Genomic DNA, 23,106 nt, shown 5'->3' on the forward strand with positions numbered 1-23,106 from the left:
ACTCGTTGTGCAAACCATTGAGCAAAATATTTATCTCTAAGACTCGAAACCTCTTTTCCTAGATATAATTGTTCAGCCACTCCATCAAACTCGATGATGTAAGAGGTGAGTTCTACACAGTTTAGTAGAACACAGGTGTGTGCCTTGTGAAGTTCATCCTCAGACAAGACTCTTTTCTTTCCACCCTTTTCATCTAATCTTCTAGATGGACAGGCAAACACACTTAGTAAAGATTCTCCACCGGGATGTTGTGGTGCATAATTACGTGGCTCTCGATTATGACATGTCTCAATCTTTGGGTCAAAGTATAGAGAATAATATGTAGCAATATCAGACATAAGATGTTCCCTAAGAATCTAAACCTCAACCCTCGCTCTGTTTCTAATTATTTTTTTATCATGCCCAACTTCCTATGTTCATAAATTATTGAAAATGTGATAAAAGTATAGAAAATAAACTTGTTTAGAATATTGAATAAAATTAAAATATTGTACTTACCTATCATATTCGTACATCCATCTATAATGCACCGGGCCGCCAAGAATAACTTCATCAACTAGATGAATTACTAGGTGTTCCATGGAATCAAAGAAACCAAGAGGGAATATTTTCTGTAACTTGCAGATGGTTTGAACTATATTGCGCTTCATGTTACCTAAGTCTTCCGAATGCAATGTTTTTGAGCATAAGACCCGAAAGAAAGTGCATAACTCTGTTACAGCTTCATATATCTCTTTTGGAACAAACCCTTTTATAGCAAGTGGAAGCAGGCGTTGCATGAACACATGACAGTCATGACTTTTAAAGGGATAAAAACTAGTGTCTTTGATATTCACATAGTTCCCTATATTTGATTCGTACCCCTCTTTAAATTTAAGTTTTTTCAACCATGCACACACTTTTTTAAGGTCGTCCTTCTCCAAAGTGTAATCTCCTTTAATTAGGGTAATCTTACCATTGCTTTCATAGATTGGGTTTAAAAGAGGTTTGTTACAATACTTTTCAATATCTTTCCTTGCATTCAAATGGTCTTTGGATTTGGGGGTGCCCATACTTGTGTGAAACACATTTTTCACGATATGCATCATATCAAGGTTGTGTCGAATCAATAATTTACGCCAATATGGAAGCTCCCAAAAGATGCTCCTTTTTACCCAATTATGTGTAACCTCGAACCCATGCAATTTTATATACTTCGGAACATAGGGAGTGCCATTATAAACAGTGTTGAAATGTCGGCCTGTCTCCCAAATTTCATCTCCATATGGATATGGAATGGGTACTCCTTCCTTCACTTTCTTGTTTTTCATAAAATTAATCTGATCCTTGGTGAACTTGTGTCTATTGGGTAAATGTTTTTTGTGACAGCCAAACCAACCAGGTTTCCTCCATTCTGAAAGCCAAAATGATCCTGATTTCTCTGAACAATACAGACAAGCTAACTTCCTATGCAAGCTCCAACTAGATAACATTGCATAATCACTAACTGTCCCCAACAGTACGAACCTCATTTGAAAATTGTTCCTTCGATAAGCATCATAAGTTTCAATGCCATCAGTGAACAACATTTTCAGCTCGTCTACTAAAGGTTGTAGAAAAACATCTATATTTTGCCCAGGATTCTTCTTCCCAGGAATGAGCATAAGAATTTGCATGTACTCATGTTTGAAAGATAACCAAGGAGGTAGGTTGTAAACCATAATAAATACCGACCAACATTAATACGCGCTCCCATATGAACTATTTGGACAAAACCCATCAGTACACAAACCTAGAAGAATATTGCTTGTCTCTTGTGCAAAAGCGGGAAACATTGTGTCAAAATGAATCCATGCCTTTCCTTCACTAGGATGTGTCATTTTTTCATAATTTATTGGATGATCTGAGTGTAAAGTCAAATTGTGGGTTGTCTTCTTTAAATAGAACAATCTTTGAAGTCTTGGTCCAATCGACATGTACGTCATGACCAAATTAGGCACCTTGTTGGAATTCTTCTTGTATCTACTTTCCTTACATACTACACAATGATCAAAATCAGAATGTTGGCCATTGAATAGTATGAAATGGTTGATGCAAACATGATTCTATTGTGACGACATCTCTAATGACTTCAACTTTTTCTTAGTCTCATAGAAGTTTCTAGGTATCTTTGCATCATCGGGTACACAATCTTTCAATATTGGCATTAGTTTATCAAATGTTGAGTCTGAAACATTGCACTCTAATTTCCAATGTAATAGTCTTGAGGTGAAGGATAGTGAAGAAGCTTTCTTACACCCATCCCACAAAGGCTCATCAAATTCTCTCATCTTGGTAAAGAAAGTATCGGCCATTTGATTTGGGTTTTGTGGTGTTTGCTGGTAATAAGGGGCATGAATCTGGTGCATGCTTTCTGTAAACATTTCATGGTATCCTGTATATATACACCAACATCAACAGAGTCCTCTTGACCCACATCTTGAGACGGTCCGACGTTTGAACATTGACACATGTCTTGTGTTAGATATAACTCATCATGTGCAGCCATTGATAATAGTTGGGCATGAAACCATTTTGATATATATCAAATTCAACCATCTGTCTCAACATGTAAATCCGATTTTCGCAAACTGTACACGGAGACATCGCCGAAGTGAAGCGGTTGTGATGGTCATTTGATGCATCAACGGTGGGAAGAAACAACGGCAACTGAGACACAACCGGCGTAAAGCGTCTATGATGGTGGTTTATCGCATCAACGGTTTTGTTGTGAGGAAAATCGGCGGTGGCTAGAGGTGATTTAGGGAGACGCCGACCATGGTTTGGGGAGAATGGCCGATCCTTTTTTTTTTTCTAAGAACGGCCAGGGGAAAAGAGAAAGAAGTAAGTTTTTAGAATTTGTGGGAATTTAGTCGGAACTTTCCGACAAATTTCCAATGAAAGCAATATATATATATATATATATATATATATTTTGATTTTGGGGTGATTCCGTGTGGGGCGAGGTATTGTATCTTTCCAGTTGGTTTAAGATTAAAATGCCTTTTCAAAATATATATATATATATATATATATATATATATATATATATATATATATATATATATATATATATATGATTATTAGATTTATTATTAATAGTTATATTATTATAATTATTACTACAAAATCTTATAACTATTAATAGCTTTATTATTGTTTAAATTTTTATTATTAGTATGTGTACATTTGTCGTATGTGTAGCTAATTAGTTATATAATAATAATAATAATAATAATAATAATAATAATAATAATAATAATAATAATAAGCCTAATAATAATAAAAAATTATAGTAATATATTAAAAATATTAATTAAAATAAATTTGATAAAAAAATGATAACAATAACAATAAAAATAATAATATTATTTGTTATATTTACATTAATAACAATATAAATTAATAACACTTATATTTATATTAGTAATAATATGAGTTTTTAGTTATTATATTTATTAATATAATAATATTAAAAAAAATGGGAAGACAAAACAAGGAGGGAAAATCAAAAAGCAAAATGGGAAAAAACTTTCATTCCCGCTACTATATTTCCTATTAAGTTCCAACAAATTTTTAATTTTTAATATTAATTAATTGTTGGTTGATATTTTGTACAACACGCCTCCAATAGACTTTTTATGGTAGGGATGAAAGTGGGTTCAAACCCGGACCGGATGGACCTGGACCCGGAAAACCCGGAACCGGTTAACAGGATTTTATAGAACCGAAAACCGGACCGGTATATAGGAACCGGTTCCGGTTCGGTTCCGGGTATGGTTCCGGGTAAAGTGGGTCTAGAACCGGAAAACCCGGAAACATCAAAGTGGGTAGGTTGGAACCGGATAAAGTGGGTTTAGAATCGGAAAACCCGAAAAAACCGGAATTTTTTGGTAATTACTTACTACTTAGTGGGTTGAACTTTGAAAATTTTCATATTGATATCCCGACTTTGGGGGGCTGTAACTTATTGAATACAAAACCACAATTAACAAAATTAGAGTCTAAAATCATGTACAAACTCTAAAATACACTCTGGAAAAACTCGCATGTCAATCCGACTTTAAACGAATGAGATATGCTTGTGTTAGTATTTTCACATAATACAAAGTATAAAAACAAATAGCTGAAAAGTTAAAAATTTTCAATTTTGATATCCCGACTTCGGAGGACTGTAAATCATTGAATGTTAAACCAAAAATGACAAAATTATAGTCTAAACTCATGTACAAACTGTAAAGTAAAAGTTGTAAAAAACCATATGTCAATCCGACCTCAAACGAATTAGATATGCATGTTTTAAAACTTTCACCAAATACAAAAAAAAACTAAAAAACTAAAAACTTCCAGCTTTGATATCTCGACTTTTGAGGACTGTAAGTCAATGAATATAAAACTAAAAATGACAAATTTATAGTCTAGAATCATGTACAAACTCTAAACTACATGTTGGAAAAAACCGTATGTCAATTGGAGTTGAAACAAATAAGTTATGCATCTTGTAAACGTATCACAAAAACCGGTTCCGGCCCTAAAAGTGGTTCCGGTTCCAAAAACCGGTTTCAGATTTTAGACCCGGTTTACCCGGACCCAATGGACCCAAACCCGGATTACCCGGAACCGAGATAAAGCCAATTTTTAAACCCGGAACCGGACCCGGTTCTATATATTCCGGTTCTAACGGGTCCGGTTCCGGTTCCGGTCCGGTTTTCCGGTTCTAAATCTCATCCCTACCGAACCGGAACTGGACCCGGTTCAACCGGGTCCGGTTCCGGGTTTAAAAATTGGCTTTATCCGGGTTCCGGGTAATCCGGGTTTGGGTCCATTGGGTCCGGGTAAACCGGGTCTAAAATCCCGAACCGGTTTTTGGAACCGGAACCACTTTTAGGGTCAGAACCGGTTTTTGTGATACGTTTACAAGATGCATAACTTATTTGTTTCAACTCCAATTGACATACGGTTTTTTCCAACATGTAGTTTAGAGTTTGTACATGATTCTAGACTATAAATTTGTCATTTTTAGTTTTATATTCATTGACTTACAGTCCTCAAAAGTCGAGATATCAAAGCTGGAAGTTTTTAGTTTTTTAGTTTTTTTTTGTATTTGGTGAAAGTTTTAAAACATGCATATCTAATTCGTTTGAAGTCGGATTGACATATGGTTTTTTACAACTTCTACTTTACAGTTTGTAGATGAGTTTAGACTATAATTTTGTCATTTTTGGTTTAACATTCAATGATTTACAGTCCTTCGAAGTCGGGATATCAAAACTGAAAATTTTTAACTTTTCAGCTATTTGTTTTTGTACTTTGTATTATGTGAAAATACTAACACAAGCTTATCTCATTCGTTTAAAGTCGGATTGACATGCGGGTTTTTCCAGAGTGTATTTTATAGTTTGTATATGATTTTAGACTCTAATTTTGTTAATTGTGGTTTTTGTATTCAATAAGTTACAGCCCCCCAAAGTCGGGATATCAATATGAAAATTTTCAAAGTTCAACCTACTAAGTAGTAAGTAATTACCAAAAAATTCCGGTTTTTTTCGGGTTTTCCGATTCTAAACCCACTTTATCCGGTTCCAACCTACCCACTTTGATGTTTCCAGGTTTTCCGGTTCTAGACCCATTTTACCCGGAACCATACCCGGAACCGAACCGGAACCGGTTCCTATATACCGGTCCGGTTTCCGGTTCTATAAAATCCCGTTAACCGGTTCCGGGTTTTCCGGGTCCGGGTCCATCCGGTCCGGGTTTGGACCCACTTTCATCCCTATTTTATGGTATCTAATTCCATAGGGAATTTCTTGGAATATTTTTAGATTCTCTTTTTGTTGTAAGTTTGAGGAAATTAGACCGAAATTTCCAACAAAACAAAATCGTGGAAATTTTTGTAGCTAAATCCAGAAATTCTAGTACCGGTCCTCCTTGAAACCGCTTCTTTTGTTGAATAATCCTTCAAAATCCAAGCTATGGTAAACCTGAAAATACAAATACAACCCAAATTTTAGGATAAAAAAGTCAAATGCCTCTAAAACATGTTTAAAACGCACAAGAAGAAAGGTTCTTCAGCTTTGTAGAAGTGAAAACTATAACAAACATTTTCCCAACAATCCAATGGTCGCTTTTTAATGCAAAATCCTAGAGTTGAGCCTCATCCTCTACACCGAATGGGGAATCGTAGCAGACTGGGGTCGACAAATTTGGTATTTTTAGGATGGACTTATCGACAACCCTTTATACACAAGGAGGCTATAAATTGAAATCGCTTGCAAATTGTCGCCTCCTCTTTTGTCTCCTACATCAAATAGGCATAGTATAATCATTAGGTTTATCACATAATAAAACCAAAATTCGAAGAACCCCTGGAGATTGTATGAAATTTGTCGCCAAAAATAAAAACTGAATTCAGAATGATCAATAAGCTGAGAACGCAATCTGAGGTGACTGATTTTAGCTGACATCGAAGAACCGTTGTATATGGTATGAAATCGGTGGAGGTGCGATGGCTTCGAGATAATCCCTAGTGGTAATAAAAACCATATAGTACAAAATCGTTATGTCGGTGGTTGATCAGAAGAAGACGACGATGAATAGAGCTGATAGTTCCTGCTTGCTTTAAATCACAGTAAGAAACCTAACTGTATATGTACCTGTCATATATATATATATATATATATATATATATATATATATATATATATATATATGAATTGAATTCTATATATACGTAATGGTGGTATAAGTTTATATAGTGATATATTTTCTTATATTTGTATAAAAATGTTCGGTTAAAAGTAAATTCACATTGTTTTCAAATACACAAATTATAATTTATCATAGATAAAAGGAAATTATAATTTTTTTCATCAACTAATGACCACATTTTTCTAATCACTAATATTTTTTCAATTTTATAATTCGGTGACCACCACTCTTAGTCAGTAATAACAAACTAATACTTCTGATGAACAATCGTAGTTTTGGTCACTAAATTTGTACCACTATCAAAATTCGTTGGTAACAAGGACTTTCCTTATAGTGACGTGTGGATCAAATTTTGCTAGCTCCGCTCAAAATACATGAAACAAAAATCATAAAACATTTTTTATTTGTGCAAGATGGAAATACATTGACCACTAGTTCAAATTCAATACATAAACATTGTACGTAATAATAACAAATAACTTACTATTTTATTCAACCATATTTGAAAACTGAAATAACGGATAAGTAACTTTGGAGTGCTTCTAGGCCGGAGAATCATCCGTTACATACTAATATCATGAACTAATAGAGATTTGATAAGATCTATCACTTCTTCTCCCACATTTGTATACTGGTTTTTATTTTCGTATAATACATCTATCACCCGTGCTAAGTTGATCACACGCGTCAGTAGAGGCACCGGAACATCTTTACATATGAGGGTCTCAAGGGATATATCTTTCCATGCATCTTCGACTTGCTTATACAATAAGTCGTGGACATACTCTTCCGTGGCATCATATTGCTTCATGTAACTTTCAACAAGAGATGCAACATGTTTTCTTTCTTGCTCTTGCTATATTTTTATTAGTGAAATTAATTAGTCTCCTAAACTAAACAAGTTTAAATAAAAACAACCGGATATTTTCACTGTTGAATAAGGATGTTAATCTCGTTGTACTGTTGAATAAGGATGTTAATCTCATTGTACAACAGCAATGTGAATAAAAATAGAGATGTACCTTGTGAGAGGCAATGTCATCTTTGAGTCTACAAATTACACATGCAGCTTTGACAATAGGAGGATCCGTGAGAACCCATTTGAACGACTTGTCAGAGACAATATCCCCCATGCCAACAAAAGATGCTGCAGTAAGCATGCTATAGCCACAACTTTTGAGTCTATATGACATGTTCTCCTCCATGGTTGGTATGTAACCCTCGTTAACCCACTTTGCTTCTGTCATGAAGCTTTTTATAAACTCTTTCATCTGTAGTCATCAGTTACTTACATCTGAGATTATCTTAACTAAAAAGATTATGAAAAATGACAGACGTTGAAACTTACAAACTCTTTGGCATAGTTGACGCGATATGTGTTCCCCTCATTTGCCATGATTTCTTCCATTTCTTTGTAAACATCCAAGAGTCCTTGGTATATTGGTTTCATGTAGTTTGGAAGCATATCTAAGCATGTAGTCGACCACCTATAGTTATTATTTTACAAATTTCTTGGTTAATTTGGTCAAGTTATTCGGCTTAAGGACTTAAATGTGCTTATTTAAGTTCATCTTTCGTGTGCATATACCTTTGAACTGCTTCAGTAAATATTTCAAGCTCTTCAAAAATACCATAAGCATCATAAGTATCGTCAATCATCGATGACATTGCCAACACTTTTGTTAAGAAAATTCTAGCACGTGAATATTGTGGCTCAAAGTATACACCTAATGCCCAAAAGTACAATTCAACCAATCGGTCCCGTATATAAGGTACCTTGTTCGGGACATCGAAACCTTTCCACCACCTACAATAATATTGATTAATACATATGGAGAAGACTAAAATATCGATATATTGATATACGAAACTAGAGAGCAAAGCCATGTATACTTGGAAACTTCACTAAGCTCCTTCTTGTGTAGTGATTGAAGTAGATTGAACCCTAACTTTGAAAGTTGAAGTAAATACTCATTACAAAAGGCTTGTTTTTGGTAGAAAGGAATGTAGTGTAACGCCTCAAGTCTTGGCAACCTTCTCTGTATAGGATGATTTAGTGTCTCCTGTATGTGTATAGAAAGAGTAGAGTTACACCGAACAGGATCCTTTGCTAGTTTTTCAAGATGTGTTTTTGTAAAAAGAAGAGCTTCCTCTAGTATAACTTCTCCTTTCACCCTCATATATGTTGCCTCGTATAGCTCAAGCATCTCATGAATGTCATTGGTCAACGATTCCTTAAAAGCTCCATTCTTTTTTTTGTAGTTACTGAAAATATCTGTTTATGGTTAATGTAAAAGATTGTTAGGTTCGAGTATATATAGGATTAATATGTTGAGCATATGCATGTTAAACAAATATTTATCAACACGGGTTGCTTTTTTTTTTTTATCCCAGATAGTTAGTGAAAAGGAATGAATGCCATATGCACTCCATTAATCATCTGACATCACGCGTTAATTGATAGGTTGGGCACGACTTTTGCTGGAAATTAGTTGTTCTAGATAGGAATTAGGGTCAATAAGGACATAGTGATTATCGTCTTTGATCATTTTTGCCTTTCCTCCTTTCACTTTATGTAAGCAAACATGATGTTTATGGAGAGTTTGATGAACGTGATTATTATCTAGAGTCTTGAACTAAGTTATCTATGGGGGGAAATTGGCTTGTAAACCCAACGATATATGCTTTGTAGTTTGGGCCAATGATTTTAATTAACGCCTTAGAGTTATATATGTAGATTAATTACTTGTTTATTATAGATAATATGGTTTTAAAGTGCAAACTAACCACATGAAACGTAGAACCCTTGTTGTCGCATGAGTCGAAACCAAATGAAAGAGCTACCACCACTCCAGTTATCACCATATTTCTCAAAGATATGTTGCAAGGCTTGCTTAATCTCTTCGTCGAAATAGTAGGCTATTCCAAGACGTTGGATTGTGTCGATTAGTTTTAAGAGTTTTGTATGTTCCATTGGAACATATAAAGCTGCCAGTATATCTTTTCTCACTTCTTCCTTCAGATCACGGACTATTCGATTCATATCATCTTCCTGGGCTTGCTACTTTCCCACATGAATCACCATTGATTAGATTGTAATAAACAAGCACATACAAAAAAAATTGTTTGTAATACATTACGCACCTCTTCATAAATTAGAAACTCGTCTCCCCAAACACTAGGATGAAAGTTGCCCGTGGGACGAACAAGTTCCTCTTGCTTAAAAGGCATGCTATCATGTGACATGTTTATATGTTTGAATTTAGTTTGGGTCGGTAATAACGTATAAAGAGTTCATGGATATTTATAGTGTTATCACACTACACACTTTAAATTAATTTGTAAAATTTACTATAATAAATTAAGATCTATCATATCTTATCTTTTTTTTTTCCGAAACGGAAAATAATTATATATTTTTCTCCTCTCCTTGAAATTGTTCATATGTAATTAGACATTTGTATGATTATTTTAAATTATTTAATATCCATTTTGTTATTTTTTTTTTGTTTTTACCTTTTTATTCACATGTCATCTAATAAATCGCACCTTATAATAACTAATATTATTAATATATTTATTATGTACATAATAACCTTACATTTGTGACTTCTTATATTTATGATGTTTGCTCATCAATCTTAAAAGACTTTCGGATTTATCATCTCTATTGCTTAATCAAAGGAAATCAAGGAAATCATTTTATCCCACTGTATGTTAAATGGAAATAACTTTTAATTTAAATTTAGAATATTATTAATATCACCATTACCTCTCACACCAATACTAATAATCATTTCAAGAATTTATTATCAATTTCATATTTAATAACATAAATTTAAAGTAACATAAGTTAATTATTTTTTTAATCAAGCCATATAGTACACGAATCTCACAATTAAAAATAAATTATTCATCTTTTACAGACTTTCATATTTAATTTTTTTAATCAACCCGTGTAATACACATATGTCACACCAAGTGATTTTAAAAAAGCTACGTAAGTACCCGATGTAATTAATACCAACTAGTAAAAGATCCGGCGGCTACGCTGCTTAATATAAGAAAAATCGACAAATTTTAAAAGATATGTGTTGAAATGGTAAATCGGCACAAATAGGGAGTAAGTCGACAACCCCTAAAATTAGGTGTCAAAAGTGTATAACCAAAAACAGGGATACTGGTGGAGAGAATAAAAAATGTTGTGACAAGAATGTTAAAATTGTCAAAGTTGGAAAAATATGGTGGAAAAATTCTAAAGGAGGGTTTTTGTGTTTTTTATGTCAAAATATAAAAGTTTTAACTATAAGAAGGTAAAGTGTCAAATTCATTAAAGATTTGTGGCAAAAATACAAAAATATAAACTTTTCACTACAATGACTAAAAATGTCAAAGTCACTAAAGATTTGTGGCAAAAATTTAAAGACACAAAAACTTAATCAAAGCACAAAAATATAAAAGTTATAACTTTAAGGACTAAAAGTGTCAAATGCATCAAATATTTGTGGCAAAAACCTAAAACCATGAAAAATACTATTCATAAGCTCCTTTAGATTTAATATATTTATATAATTATATAATGAAGCCTAACATAAATAAATTGCTTCTTTTCTTCTATACTCCATATCCGAAAATTGGATACAAGATTTAGGATTCAGATTTATATAGTCATTTTTCTAAACTTAAAGATATTTCAGATATTTGATATTCCAAACATTTAGCTTTTTAAATAAATTTTATTTCAAAATTTAATAGATAGGGAGAGTTAGGGGTTTGGATGTACAGTGGTGACTTTACATATGTCATTTCATTTATTTTTTAAGTTTTTATTTTAAATAATTTTTATAAAATATTATTTTAAAGTAATTTAGTATATTTTACCTAAAATTTTAATTCATCGAACACGACAAAATTGGTTGATTATGTTGTATAGTGTTTAAATTTAGAGAAATATTTTTTTTTGAATGTTTAGTAGTTTTCTATATTGGTATCCGGAATTTCATAAATTGAATTTTGAACACAGGTGCACCCACTTTACCTTTTAAGTGAATATGTTGTCAATATTATATACCTTAGAGAAAATGATAAAAATAGTCATTTATACTAATTATATTACAAAAATAGCAAAAAAAAATCGAAATTGCAAAAATAGCCCTCAATTTCGCAGATGGAAATGTCCCATCTGCGAAATTACCATTCCATCTGCGAATGTACAAACAGCTAAAACACAGTTGTGCTTTAGCTGCTTGTATATTCGCAGGTGGTTTTATTTTATTTATTTATTTTTTTCTATATATATTGAAAATGTAGGGTAAAATCGTAGATGGAATAGTCCCATCTGCGATTTACTCTCATCCCATCTGCGAAATTGTGATTTTTTTTTTGTTTTTTTTTTAGTTTGACTATGAAATCAATTGGTTTGACTACGAAATCATGTTGCTATATAAAAAGTTTTGTAGAAAATTATCATTTTGGTTGTTATTTGTTTAGGAACTTTCTCTAAAATTTGCTCTAAAAAATGATTGAATATTTGGTTTGTCTTGTAACCGGTGGGAGATGGCAAGTTAATGGAACTAATCTGGAATATGTATGTCCACAAGAAGGTATTTCTGAATTTGCTTTGATATTTTCTGAGTATATTAGTTATAGTGATTTTGTATCTTTGGTAAGAAGCAAAATTGGTTTGTTAGACAAATATAGAATTAGTCTTCGTTTCCACCATCCTGAATTAAATTATTATATAGCTATAGTTGAAGACATGGATGTTAGAATGTTGATAAACGTAATCAAATGTAGTGGAGGAAGGGCTGTGAAAGTGTTTGTGGTGGTTGATGAAGTTGAGCAGGTTAATGGGGGTGGTGAAATTGGAAACCAGCTTGTTGGTAATTTATGCAGTTATAAAAGGAGCAACGATCCGATAGGTACTTTCAATACTAGTGTACCTCAGTTTTACAGTGTTGCTGAAAATATTAATGTTAGTTATTCACCTATTCACTATGTGGATCCTGAGAATTACAAGTCTGTTGGTGATGATGATGTTGGTACATATCTTAATGATGTGGGTGGTCGTTGTGATGATGTTGCCGAACAAGAAGTTAAAGTTATGAATAGGCGTGTGGTAGATAAAACTAAAAAGAAAAAAAAAATTAAAGTCAAAAAAATGAAAAAAAAAAAATCATGTTTACGGGCATTATGTTGATGTTGGTGATGTACGTTTAGATATAACCGAGCTACAAAGCAATTCCGATAGAGATGAGTTGGGTGATGAAGTTAAAGCTAAGTTTCCCGATAACCTTTTTCACGGTATGCCCCCTATACCAGCATGCCCAGTTGATATTAATGAAGATATCCCAACACAGATGGTAGACATGAATCTTCAAAAGATTCAATGTGAGAGTATATTTAAGAACAAAGATCTTTTAAAGCGGTGTATTGGTAAAAAATGTCTTCGAGAAGGTTTCCAGACGAGGACAAGTAGATCCACCAAATCAAGGTATGAAGCTGTGTGTGTTTCGAAAAATTGTTCTTGGTTACTAAGAGCAAAAGCAATTAAAAATTCTGATGGACTTTTCCAAATGAATACATTTGTTGATGTACACACATGTTCTTCAACATTTTTGCAACCTAATCATTGACAAGCAAACAAATATGTTTTGGGTGAATATGTTGCTGATGTTTTGGCTGAAGACTATAGTAGAGTTTATCGGGGAGAAGATATTGTTAATGATATGAATGCTCAATTGAATATCAATATCTCATACCATCAGGCACGGCGTGCGAAGCAATATGCATTGTTGTCGTTAAGGGGTACGAAAGAGGATTCTTTTACCAAACTTCCGGCGTATTGTCACAACTTGGCCAAACATAATCCGGGTACTGTCACGAGATGCTGATGATCGCTTTGAGTTTTTGTACGTCGCACTCGGTTGCTCGGTTAGTATTATAATATTATATTAATTTTTTAATATTTATTTTGGTGTATTTGAATAGATATACAATGTATTGTAGGTACGCGCTTTTGTCAATTTTTGTAAACCGACCCTAGTAGTAGATGGAGCTCACCTAAAGGGCGAGTTCAAAGGTACCATGTTACTTGCAGTTACTAAGGACAGACAAAACCAAATATTACCGGTTGCATATGGTATATGCAAAAATGAGTGTACCGATTCTTGGACATGGTTTTTCAAAAACTACGTGATTGCATAGGAAATATGTAGGAGCTTACAATTATATCTGATAGGTCTCCATCTATAGCAACATCCATTGCCAACATTTTTCTCACGCTCATCATGGAATATGTGGTGTCCATTTGTATTTCAACATAGTATCTAGATTCGGCAAGAGTAAGACGGTTAAAGGAATTTTTTGGGAGGCGTGTAGGGCGTACACAGTTGATGCTTTTGATGCTGCCATGGATGTTATGAAAAAGACAAAAGAACCACTATGAGAGTACTTAATAAGTATAAATCCAGAAACTTGGTCAAGGGCACATTTTAAAGGGAACCGATACAATCTTATGTCGTCCAACAGTGCGGAGTCTATAAATGCATTATCTAGACACGCACGTAAGGTGCCAATACTTATGTTGATCGATTTTTTTTTTCGTGCTACAATGCAACAATGGTGGTTTCAAAGACGTAACTTTGCAGGTATTAAGTAAATTTTTAATATTAATGTTTTATTAATTTTGATGTTATTGATCTTAACTTCTTCATTTTGGTTGTTTTTTTAGCGGAAGCAACAACAATACCTACCCCTTGGCGGATGAAATTGTAAAAGAAAACAAGAAAACTTTTAGTAAATGGGATGTTCGCATGATCTCAAATACAAAATGCGAGGTCAAAAAGGGGGCACAAAATGTGATTGTTGATTTCCAACATATGAGATGTACATGTAGGCATTGAAAACTTGATGGGATACCTTGTGGTCATGTCATAAGATGTTTAACAGTGAACAATTACCAAGACTGTTCGAGGTATGCATTAAATGCTTACTTTACTGAAACACTGAGGAAAACATATGAGGAATCAATAAACCCTCTGCCAAAGCCATCCGAATGGGAGATCCCCGATGATTTGATGATTGTTAAGCCACCAATAATGGATAAACGTCAGCCAGGCAGGCCAAGAAACACAGACCGCATTCCATCCCAAGGCGAGGGTCCAATTATAAAAGAGTGTTCTATATGTGGTCAAATAGGACACACGAGAAATAATTGTACTGGAAGGGCATCCGGTAGTGGAGCACGTCACATAATTTCTACCGCAGAAATGACATTTAATATTGGTGGTTTAGCGAGTTGCTCACAAACCTATAACGTTGATTTAGATATAAAACAACCTTGAAATGAAGACTAATGACGAGTTGTTAACTTATTATGTATTGTAATATTTTTATTAAATCTTACAAGACATTGCTATGCTTTCATATTTTAGTTTAGTTTGTTGATTATAACAATTAATGAAGCCTTTATATTATAAAATATAGTTTGCAGAATTTTTTTAACAATTACAACTTGTTATTTAAAAAAAACAACAAACGATCCTTTTGCAACCTAATCTGTATCATGATAATATTACAACAATTTTGTAACTAATTTTTAAACTCAGGGAACTGCAATGGGTACTTCTCTTTCTCCATTGTTATATAGTCATCCCTAATTCTCATTTTGTCTTCCAAACGATCCTTTTTTACCATAATGTGTATCAACTGCTCATCCTTCTCAACAAGCCATTTTTCAGTCGTTTTGATTGCCTTCTTACTCTTTTTTATCCAATCTTTATGCTCTTTGATTTTGTTTTTATTGAGGTCTATCCATTCTTGAGCTTGTTTGCATTCCGATGCAATATCATTAGCAAGTTGAGTGAGAAGTCGGGATGACTCTTTTTCCTCTTCTTGTTGTTCTTCAGCCTTCTTCAATTCTTCAAAATTTTCATGTGACATATATGGCCTGACTGAAGAGGGTGTAAAAAAAGGGTCTACCGAATCACAGTAGTAACAATCTACTTCGTTTCATGAGCAAACTTCGAATTTGTGTGAGGAACTCATAATAAAGTCGACATTGTAATAAACTTGTGCTATAAGTGGTATTTATACATACTAGACAGTAATGACAAGTCCAACTTTGAAATGACTAGACAGTAATGACAAGTCACTGCAGTAACCTGCAAATCGTAGTGGAACCCTTAAGTGACAAGACATAAATGACAGTTTGGCATGATAAATCACTGCATAAAGCTGAAAATCATAGTCCAAATGTAACCATTTCATAGTCAAAGTTTTAATTCATAGTCCTGTATTTATTTATATAAATAGATGTTTAAGATCTAAAAACCAAACACCCAAATCACCTAAACGAAACGAACTCCCATTATTAGAAATGTCGTCGAATGCAACAAGTTCTTCGAATGAAGTACCTGGTTCCAATTATGAAAGGCCATGGACGACAAACGAGGTGTTAGTTCTAACACGATGCTGGCTAAGTGTTAAGGATGGTGTATCGTTACTTGCTCCCTTGCATTGCCTAATTGGTGATGAATGGACTCGCATAACATCTTTGTTTAACCATGAGATGGGAGAAGGACAACAAAGAGAAAAATCAGATGTTGTTACTAAGTGAATGGATGTAAAGGAAGAAGTGACATGGTTCAATCGAGCATGTAATTATGCGAAAAGTAACAATGTTCGTTATCGGGACGAACAAGAGTTCTTGGAAGTTGTTACAGATTTTTACATCTGTGAGCATGACGGCAGAGACTTCGAATATGAGGAAGTTTGGAAGGTTGTTAAAAATAAACAGTATTTCATGTAGACCGCTCTAATTTCTGTTCAGAAAAACCCATGGACTTGTGTTTTACTTTAATGCTTTGTTTGTATTATGTCGTTGTTTTTCATGTAATTGTTGTAATGTTTGTAATGGTTCATGAAATTCTTATTAGTAATGTATTCTAATGTATTGTGAAAACTAATGCAATGGGTATTTATTAATTCAAATTAATCATACGAGTTGCTCACATAATAAACTAAAATAGATTTTAAACAAACGAAATACATACGAAATACATGAAAATAACCTAGTACATGAAAATAATCTAGTACTCACATAATAAACTAAAATAGATTTTAAACAAACGGGATATATTTCAAAATATTCCAAGGGGCTTCAAACTGGAATTCCAACCCGTTACTTAATGACTTGTATTCCTCCTTAGCAGCTTCCAAGATGACCTCCTCAATAGCATTTAAACGGTTGCGTCAATTTTGGTATAAAGATCGTTGAATAATAGAACTCCGGTTTTCATTTCATACCATCTTCCTAAGATGTCTAGTTCGTCACGATCGTTTCTTGTAGCCATTCGGTTTTCAACATTGAAAATATTGGTTAAACGGCTCCAAAACATTGGATTGTTAAACTTGCTTGTCTCGTACACATGAATATAAGCACGTGTAAGAACCAAGAACTCTTCATTGCTCCATGATATAGAACTCATTTTGATTGAAACAAAGAGAGTAGAATCTAAAAAACAATATTTGAACAGTTGTATTGGTTGTTTAGTAAACTATTTATTTAACTTAATGTCAATTTATAGTAGTTTCTACATAAAATCGCAGTCCAATCTTCTAATATGTCTGCAATTCAAAGTCAAAGTTAACTGACGAATGCAGTGTATTATACTTATAACACAACAGATCACTGTTCGAGTTGACAAGTCATCCCCCGTCGAATGACAACACAATACATTGCTACTTGAATTGACAAGCCATTGCACCAAGAAAATAATGAGTCGTTATAAATAGATTTTAATATCCGTTGTAATTGTATCATATTACTTCCCCCTTTGCAATTATGGACTCACCACATATATGGAGGAACGAAGAGGAGGTCGCTTTGGTTCAAGCTTGGATTATTTTGGTCTCGTGTCTGTCATTTGTTTCACCATTTAATGGGGCGTACTCAATATCGAAGAAGAAGAGATGTCAAAGCGAAGTTTCTGGATTTGAAAATAAAGGTGAAACAATTTAAATGTATTTATAACGAGTTGGATAATGAACATGCAAATACAGATGAAGACATTTTACGACAGGTGGCTTTGGAACTATACCGTTTTGAATATGATGGTAGCGAGTTTACCCACTTAGATGCATGGAATCTTTTAAAGAATGTCCCTTATTTTTAATATGCATGTTGGTTAAGTTAATTGTTTTTCGTTATTTAAGTTGCTTGTTTTTGTATGTGTGTTTTGTTACTATTTAATAAATGTCCATTTCTTTTAATGTATGTTGTTTCCTCAATCGCCAATACATAATACGACATAAAATAAATAACTAATACATAATACGCCATAAAATATAAATGGGGTACATAAATAACTAATACATAATACGACATAAAATATAAACAGGGTACAAGAATAACTAATACGTAACACGACACTAAAATAAAAATGGGGTACATAAAAAACTAATACATAATACTACATAAAATATAAAGGTGCTACATGAATAACTACTGCATTGAGGGAGGTAACAGGACCACCGTTTCATTTGTTATTTACCAATGCACATGTGATGGTATAGTATTCACCAACTCAGATCCATATGCAAGTCGATACACAAAATTAGTGAACTTGTAATCAACCATTCTGTGAATGGATTTAGATGTATGGGTTCTTAGACATGCTATAGCGTGGCTACATGGTATACCGCTTTTTTGCCATTTACCACAACTACATACCCTTCGTTCAAGTTGTACGTTGGTGGTGGCAAAATTGTCATCGACTTCAAATGTATCCCCATACAAACGTCTTGCCTTCCAATTATAAGACTTGTTGAGACATTTTTGAACCTTAGTCTCAACGTAAGGGGTCAACCCACCAGACAACCTCCCTGTAAAATTTGATATTTTAATAAAAATAATAGCACAATAAGAAAACTAAATATAACAATCTCCCTTACCCGCCACTTCAGCCCGTTCACCATACTTTGATTGTATCAACATAGTGATTAACTCAATTATCGTTGTTATAGGAAACTCACGTGTGGATATAATTTGCAAAATTTCAGGGACGTCAATCGATTTAACATTGTAACGTACTTTTGGGAAAAATGCTCGTGTCCATTTTGAAATCGGTATATCGTCAAGCCAGTAAATTGGACTCCTAAGCAAGGTACAGAAAGGTGGTTTTCTACATGTACTTTGCAACCTTTCCAAACACAAGCAAAAATCATCAACGCTATATGCATTGCATGACTTCCAAAATAACGATTCGACTTTCGTATTGTTATGTCCAACAGAATCACGTATTTTTTCAGCTATATCTTTAGGACAATATCCATGATAGGAATCCGGGTAGGCACTCTTAACACCAAAGTCTATTTTATCACATATGTTGCTTATGAAACCAACCTCTATGTTCTCACCTAAACAATCTTTTAACCTCATCATGAACCATCTCCATGATTCTTCACACTCTAAGGTTTCCAAACCAACTGCTAAGAGTAGTGGTTCATGATTTCCATCTAAAGCCACTGCGAAGTACATTGTTGTCAGATAGCTCCCAAGAAGGGGTAAATAACCCACATATATCAGCGGTGTCATGCACCTAAGGAAGGTACGAATCTACATAAAAACGAACACAAATTAGTGATAAGTAAAAAGTAATCGAGATACATTACCATGAAATATTATATAACTCAATAAAAGAAGTATGTTATACCACGCAATCTAAAGCCACAAAACAGAATTGAAAGCGGTTGATATCGGTTTTCTTAATGGCTGTGAAGGTATTAGGATTTGTTCTTTGAAGGTTATGCAAGAAAATTGGTAGTTGAGAAAAGCTTCTTTCGGTGTAAGTACTCATTTTCAAAACCGATGAAAGTGTTCTACAATCATCACACAAATGCAATATCACACAAATGCAATTATAAATAGAAAATATTGTATCTCTACTGTTCAAAATTCATAGTTTCACTTTTTAAATTCATAGCCAAACCAGTTCATTTCATAGTCAAATTTCACTGACCGACATGACAATACTACAGAATGTACTTGTCTGCAGTTCATAGTTCAACTTTGTAAATTCATAGTCAAACCAATTCATTTCATAGTCAAACATCATACATCGACAAGAAAAGACAAGACAGCACAATGTACTTGTCTGGATTTCGTAGTTCAACTTTTTGAATTCATAGTCAAACCAGTTCATTTCATAGTAAAAAAGAATTGTTTGTAATATGATTTCTTCTATAAATGAGTTTCACTCATTATGAAAAGTTTAACTGAGAAAGTAACTCCGATTTAAAAGAAAAAGAAGGCTAATGGCATACTGCAATTGCGGAGGAGAACGTATCGTTAGGATTTCGGGTACAGCTAAAAACCCAGGAAGATTGTTTTACGCTTTCCCATATTTGGTATCATGTTGTTAACGTCATTCAAATTTAAACCCTCGTGTTTACATGACAAAAATTTATTTTCTTACTGTCAATGTTAAATGTAACAGGGACCAAAATGTGGATTTATCAGTTGGGTTGATGAAGAGAAGGACCAATCATCTATGGTAATAGCTAAAGTAGCTAACTCTAATAAGCTCTTTCAATCAGAAAATAAGAAGTTAAAGATAGCGTTGGTTTGTAGTTGGGTATTGTTCTTGGCAGTTCTTGTTTACAAGTTGTAAGCTTTTTAATATTGTTTTTATGGTTTTGAAGTTGTTAGGTCAATAAATTGTTGTATTTGTACTTATGTTTAGAACAGTGTACTTGTAACCTTAAAACAAATGTTGTAGTCGTTCTTATGTTGTATGTATTGATAAGTTATTAGTAGGTCATTAATTTGTTGTAATTGTCGTAACGTTAAATTTTTTGCCATCCGTTGACGAAACTGTAAAAGTAAACTAATAATCAAATCCAACATTAATTTAGATATACAATTATATAATCCAACTACATAGGACCAAGACTAGACCCCCAATAAATTTTTGCCATCCGTTGACAGAACTCTAAAGCTGCGTTCTATGGGTCAATAAGAACACGTATTGGTTGACCTGAAACGAATTGCTCCATAAACATACAAACAAAAACACCTCAATCTCCCAAATGACTACTTTGTTGGGGAACATTTTCTTCATAAATGAATTGCATATTTAATGGAATCCTTGGGATGTTTCTCCAGGCCTAATACTTAGTCTTGTCCAAATAATTTGCCACCCGACGTTCAAATTTGGAAAAGATTCCTTCTGATTTGAATTTTTCATAAGCCCCTCTACCTAGACTGTCATAAATATGCACTTCCATTGACGCTAATCGTAGTTCCCCAAATACCCAATGATTAGGGGATGAATGAATCGGCAATAGGACCTGTATAAGGATAAGAAAATAAAATTATGTTTCTTTACATCACGATACAAAAACATAACAAAAATAATGATATTATTTTCAATATAAACAATTAAGTTTACCGTATCAACATCCCATCAAGCAATCATGAAGTTAGGGTACGTAGCAATACCAGCCATAAACGCCCTCCAATCCTGCCCTTCTTCCAAAGCATGAGAAACAAAAAAATTTGGAGGCATTATTGTATGTCGGTCGCCCTCAAACCGTCTCTCCATCAATAGTCGGTACCAAATGGTTATATGCTGCACACATGATACTTTTGTTATTGACTAAAAACAATTAACTTTTAAAATAATAAATTAACAATTAATTTACCGATGACTCCAACCATCCGTCGTGTGTATGCCCAAACAATGAGCTCCAAAAATCTCTATCTAACACGAAATTAAACAAACGATGCTGGACATCATATGAATGAAATAAATAATTTTGGATGACAACCTCACCGCCTGCTATGTAAGGTTGCAGGCGCAACATGGAGAAGTCGTGAGCAACACCAAAAGTTGGAGGAGGAACGAGGCTTGTTGATTTGATATCAACCTTCTTTTTTGCTCTTCTTTTTTGCTTCGGTGTCGTGTGCAACTAAAAACAATATTCAAATGTTTAAATCTCTATCTTTCAGATTATTCACATAAACATAAAATTATGAGTTTATAAATAAAACAAATACCTCGGTGTAAGGAGGGCACAAATATTGTGATGGTTTTCGAGTCCTCGGTTTATCGGGTGTAACTTCTTTGCCATTAACACCATACTCATCAAAATAATCTACAATTCCTGTAATTATTATTTCATCTTCGTCCGGCACCTAATTTAATAAGCAATAATCTCTAATTAAAAAAAAGTTTCAATATACTAAAAACAAAATATAAATTAATGTAAGTATAAGAACCTCTTTAGCTTCATTATAATCATTTACATCAAACACATCATCATCAAATTTGTTCCCCGCATTGTCATTCCTCTCCTCCAACTCCTACATTAAAAATAAAACTTTATACTTAATAACGAAAGACACATAATTTAATAAGCAATAATCTCTAATTAAAAAAATGATTCAATCTACTAAAAACTAAATATAAATTAATGTAAGTATAAGAACCTTTTTAACTTCACTATAATCATTTACATCAAACACATCATCATCAAATTTGTTCCCCGCATAGTCATTCCTCTCCTCCAACACCTACGTTAAAAATAAAACTTTTTACTTAATAACGAAAGACTCATTAAAAAGTAATTATTAAAATCGTAAAGGTAATATCTATAACAACCTTGTCGTCTTGAATATCACCAAAAACATTTTCAGTTGTATTGTTTTTATTCATCACTTCATCTTGTACAACCTATATTTTCAAATATAAAATACGAACACAAATATTCATATATGTTAATAAAATTTAAAAAACAATGTAGTGTGTAACTAACCCGTTCATCAAATTTTCTTTGGAATACTACAGGCTCCTCAAAATTTATGTTATTCCAAATTTCTTCATTATTCACTTCTTCAACAAAAACCTCTATAGGTTGCCGGTTTATAAACACATGCTGCTCCAGTGCATGTAGCCGTTTCAACACCTCGTGTAGGTTGTGTTTCCCACTTCCCCTACCTCTACCATGAGAGCGACCACTGGACGACATACTAGACGAAGATTCGTCTTGTCTCCTAAAATGGTCATGTACTGGGGATGAAACTGTTTTCCCTTCACCATATACATACTCTTGAAATGACATATAATAACAAGATGTCATCTCACCATCACTCGGTAACATGTTTTGTCTTGGTGGTTGCCCCTCCTAAAAAATCAAACATATTAAAAATGCACATAAAAGTATAATAATCAAGTTTTTTAATAATAAACAAAAAATTTATAAACCTGTAGCTTTTAAAAAATCTTGTTCACGTCAACCCATTTCAATTTTTTTGTTCCACTCCATCGTTTCATCCGAGGCATGTCTTTATTTTTTCTCAATACTAATCCGCATGCA

At 33.4% G+C, this 23,106-nt stretch overlaps 1 pseudogene across 1 annotated transcript; it reads right to left on the reverse strand.

The window, feature by feature from the left end:
- Positions 1 to 7,267: 7,267 nt before the first annotated feature.
- On the reverse strand, positions 7,268 to 14,441 carry LOC145058006 (beta-caryophyllene synthase-like; annotated as a pseudogene). The gene is made up of 8 exons (XR_013686215.1): positions 14,434 to 14,441; positions 9,871 to 9,958; positions 9,514 to 9,790; positions 8,620 to 9,001; positions 8,315 to 8,533; positions 8,075 to 8,213; positions 7,749 to 7,997; positions 7,268 to 7,582 (listed from the first exon to the last, which is right to left on the reverse strand). The product of XR_013686215.1 is annotated as a beta-caryophyllene synthase-like (transcript).
- Positions 14,442 to 23,106: the final 8,665 nt, after the last annotated feature.

This window comes from Lactuca serriola, chromosome 6, assembly GCF_051521515.1.
Source record: "Lactuca serriola cultivar US96UC23 chromosome 6, Lser_US96UC23_V15, whole genome shotgun sequence".
Taxonomy (NCBI): Eukaryota; Viridiplantae; Streptophyta; class Magnoliopsida; order Asterales; family Asteraceae; genus Lactuca; species Lactuca serriola.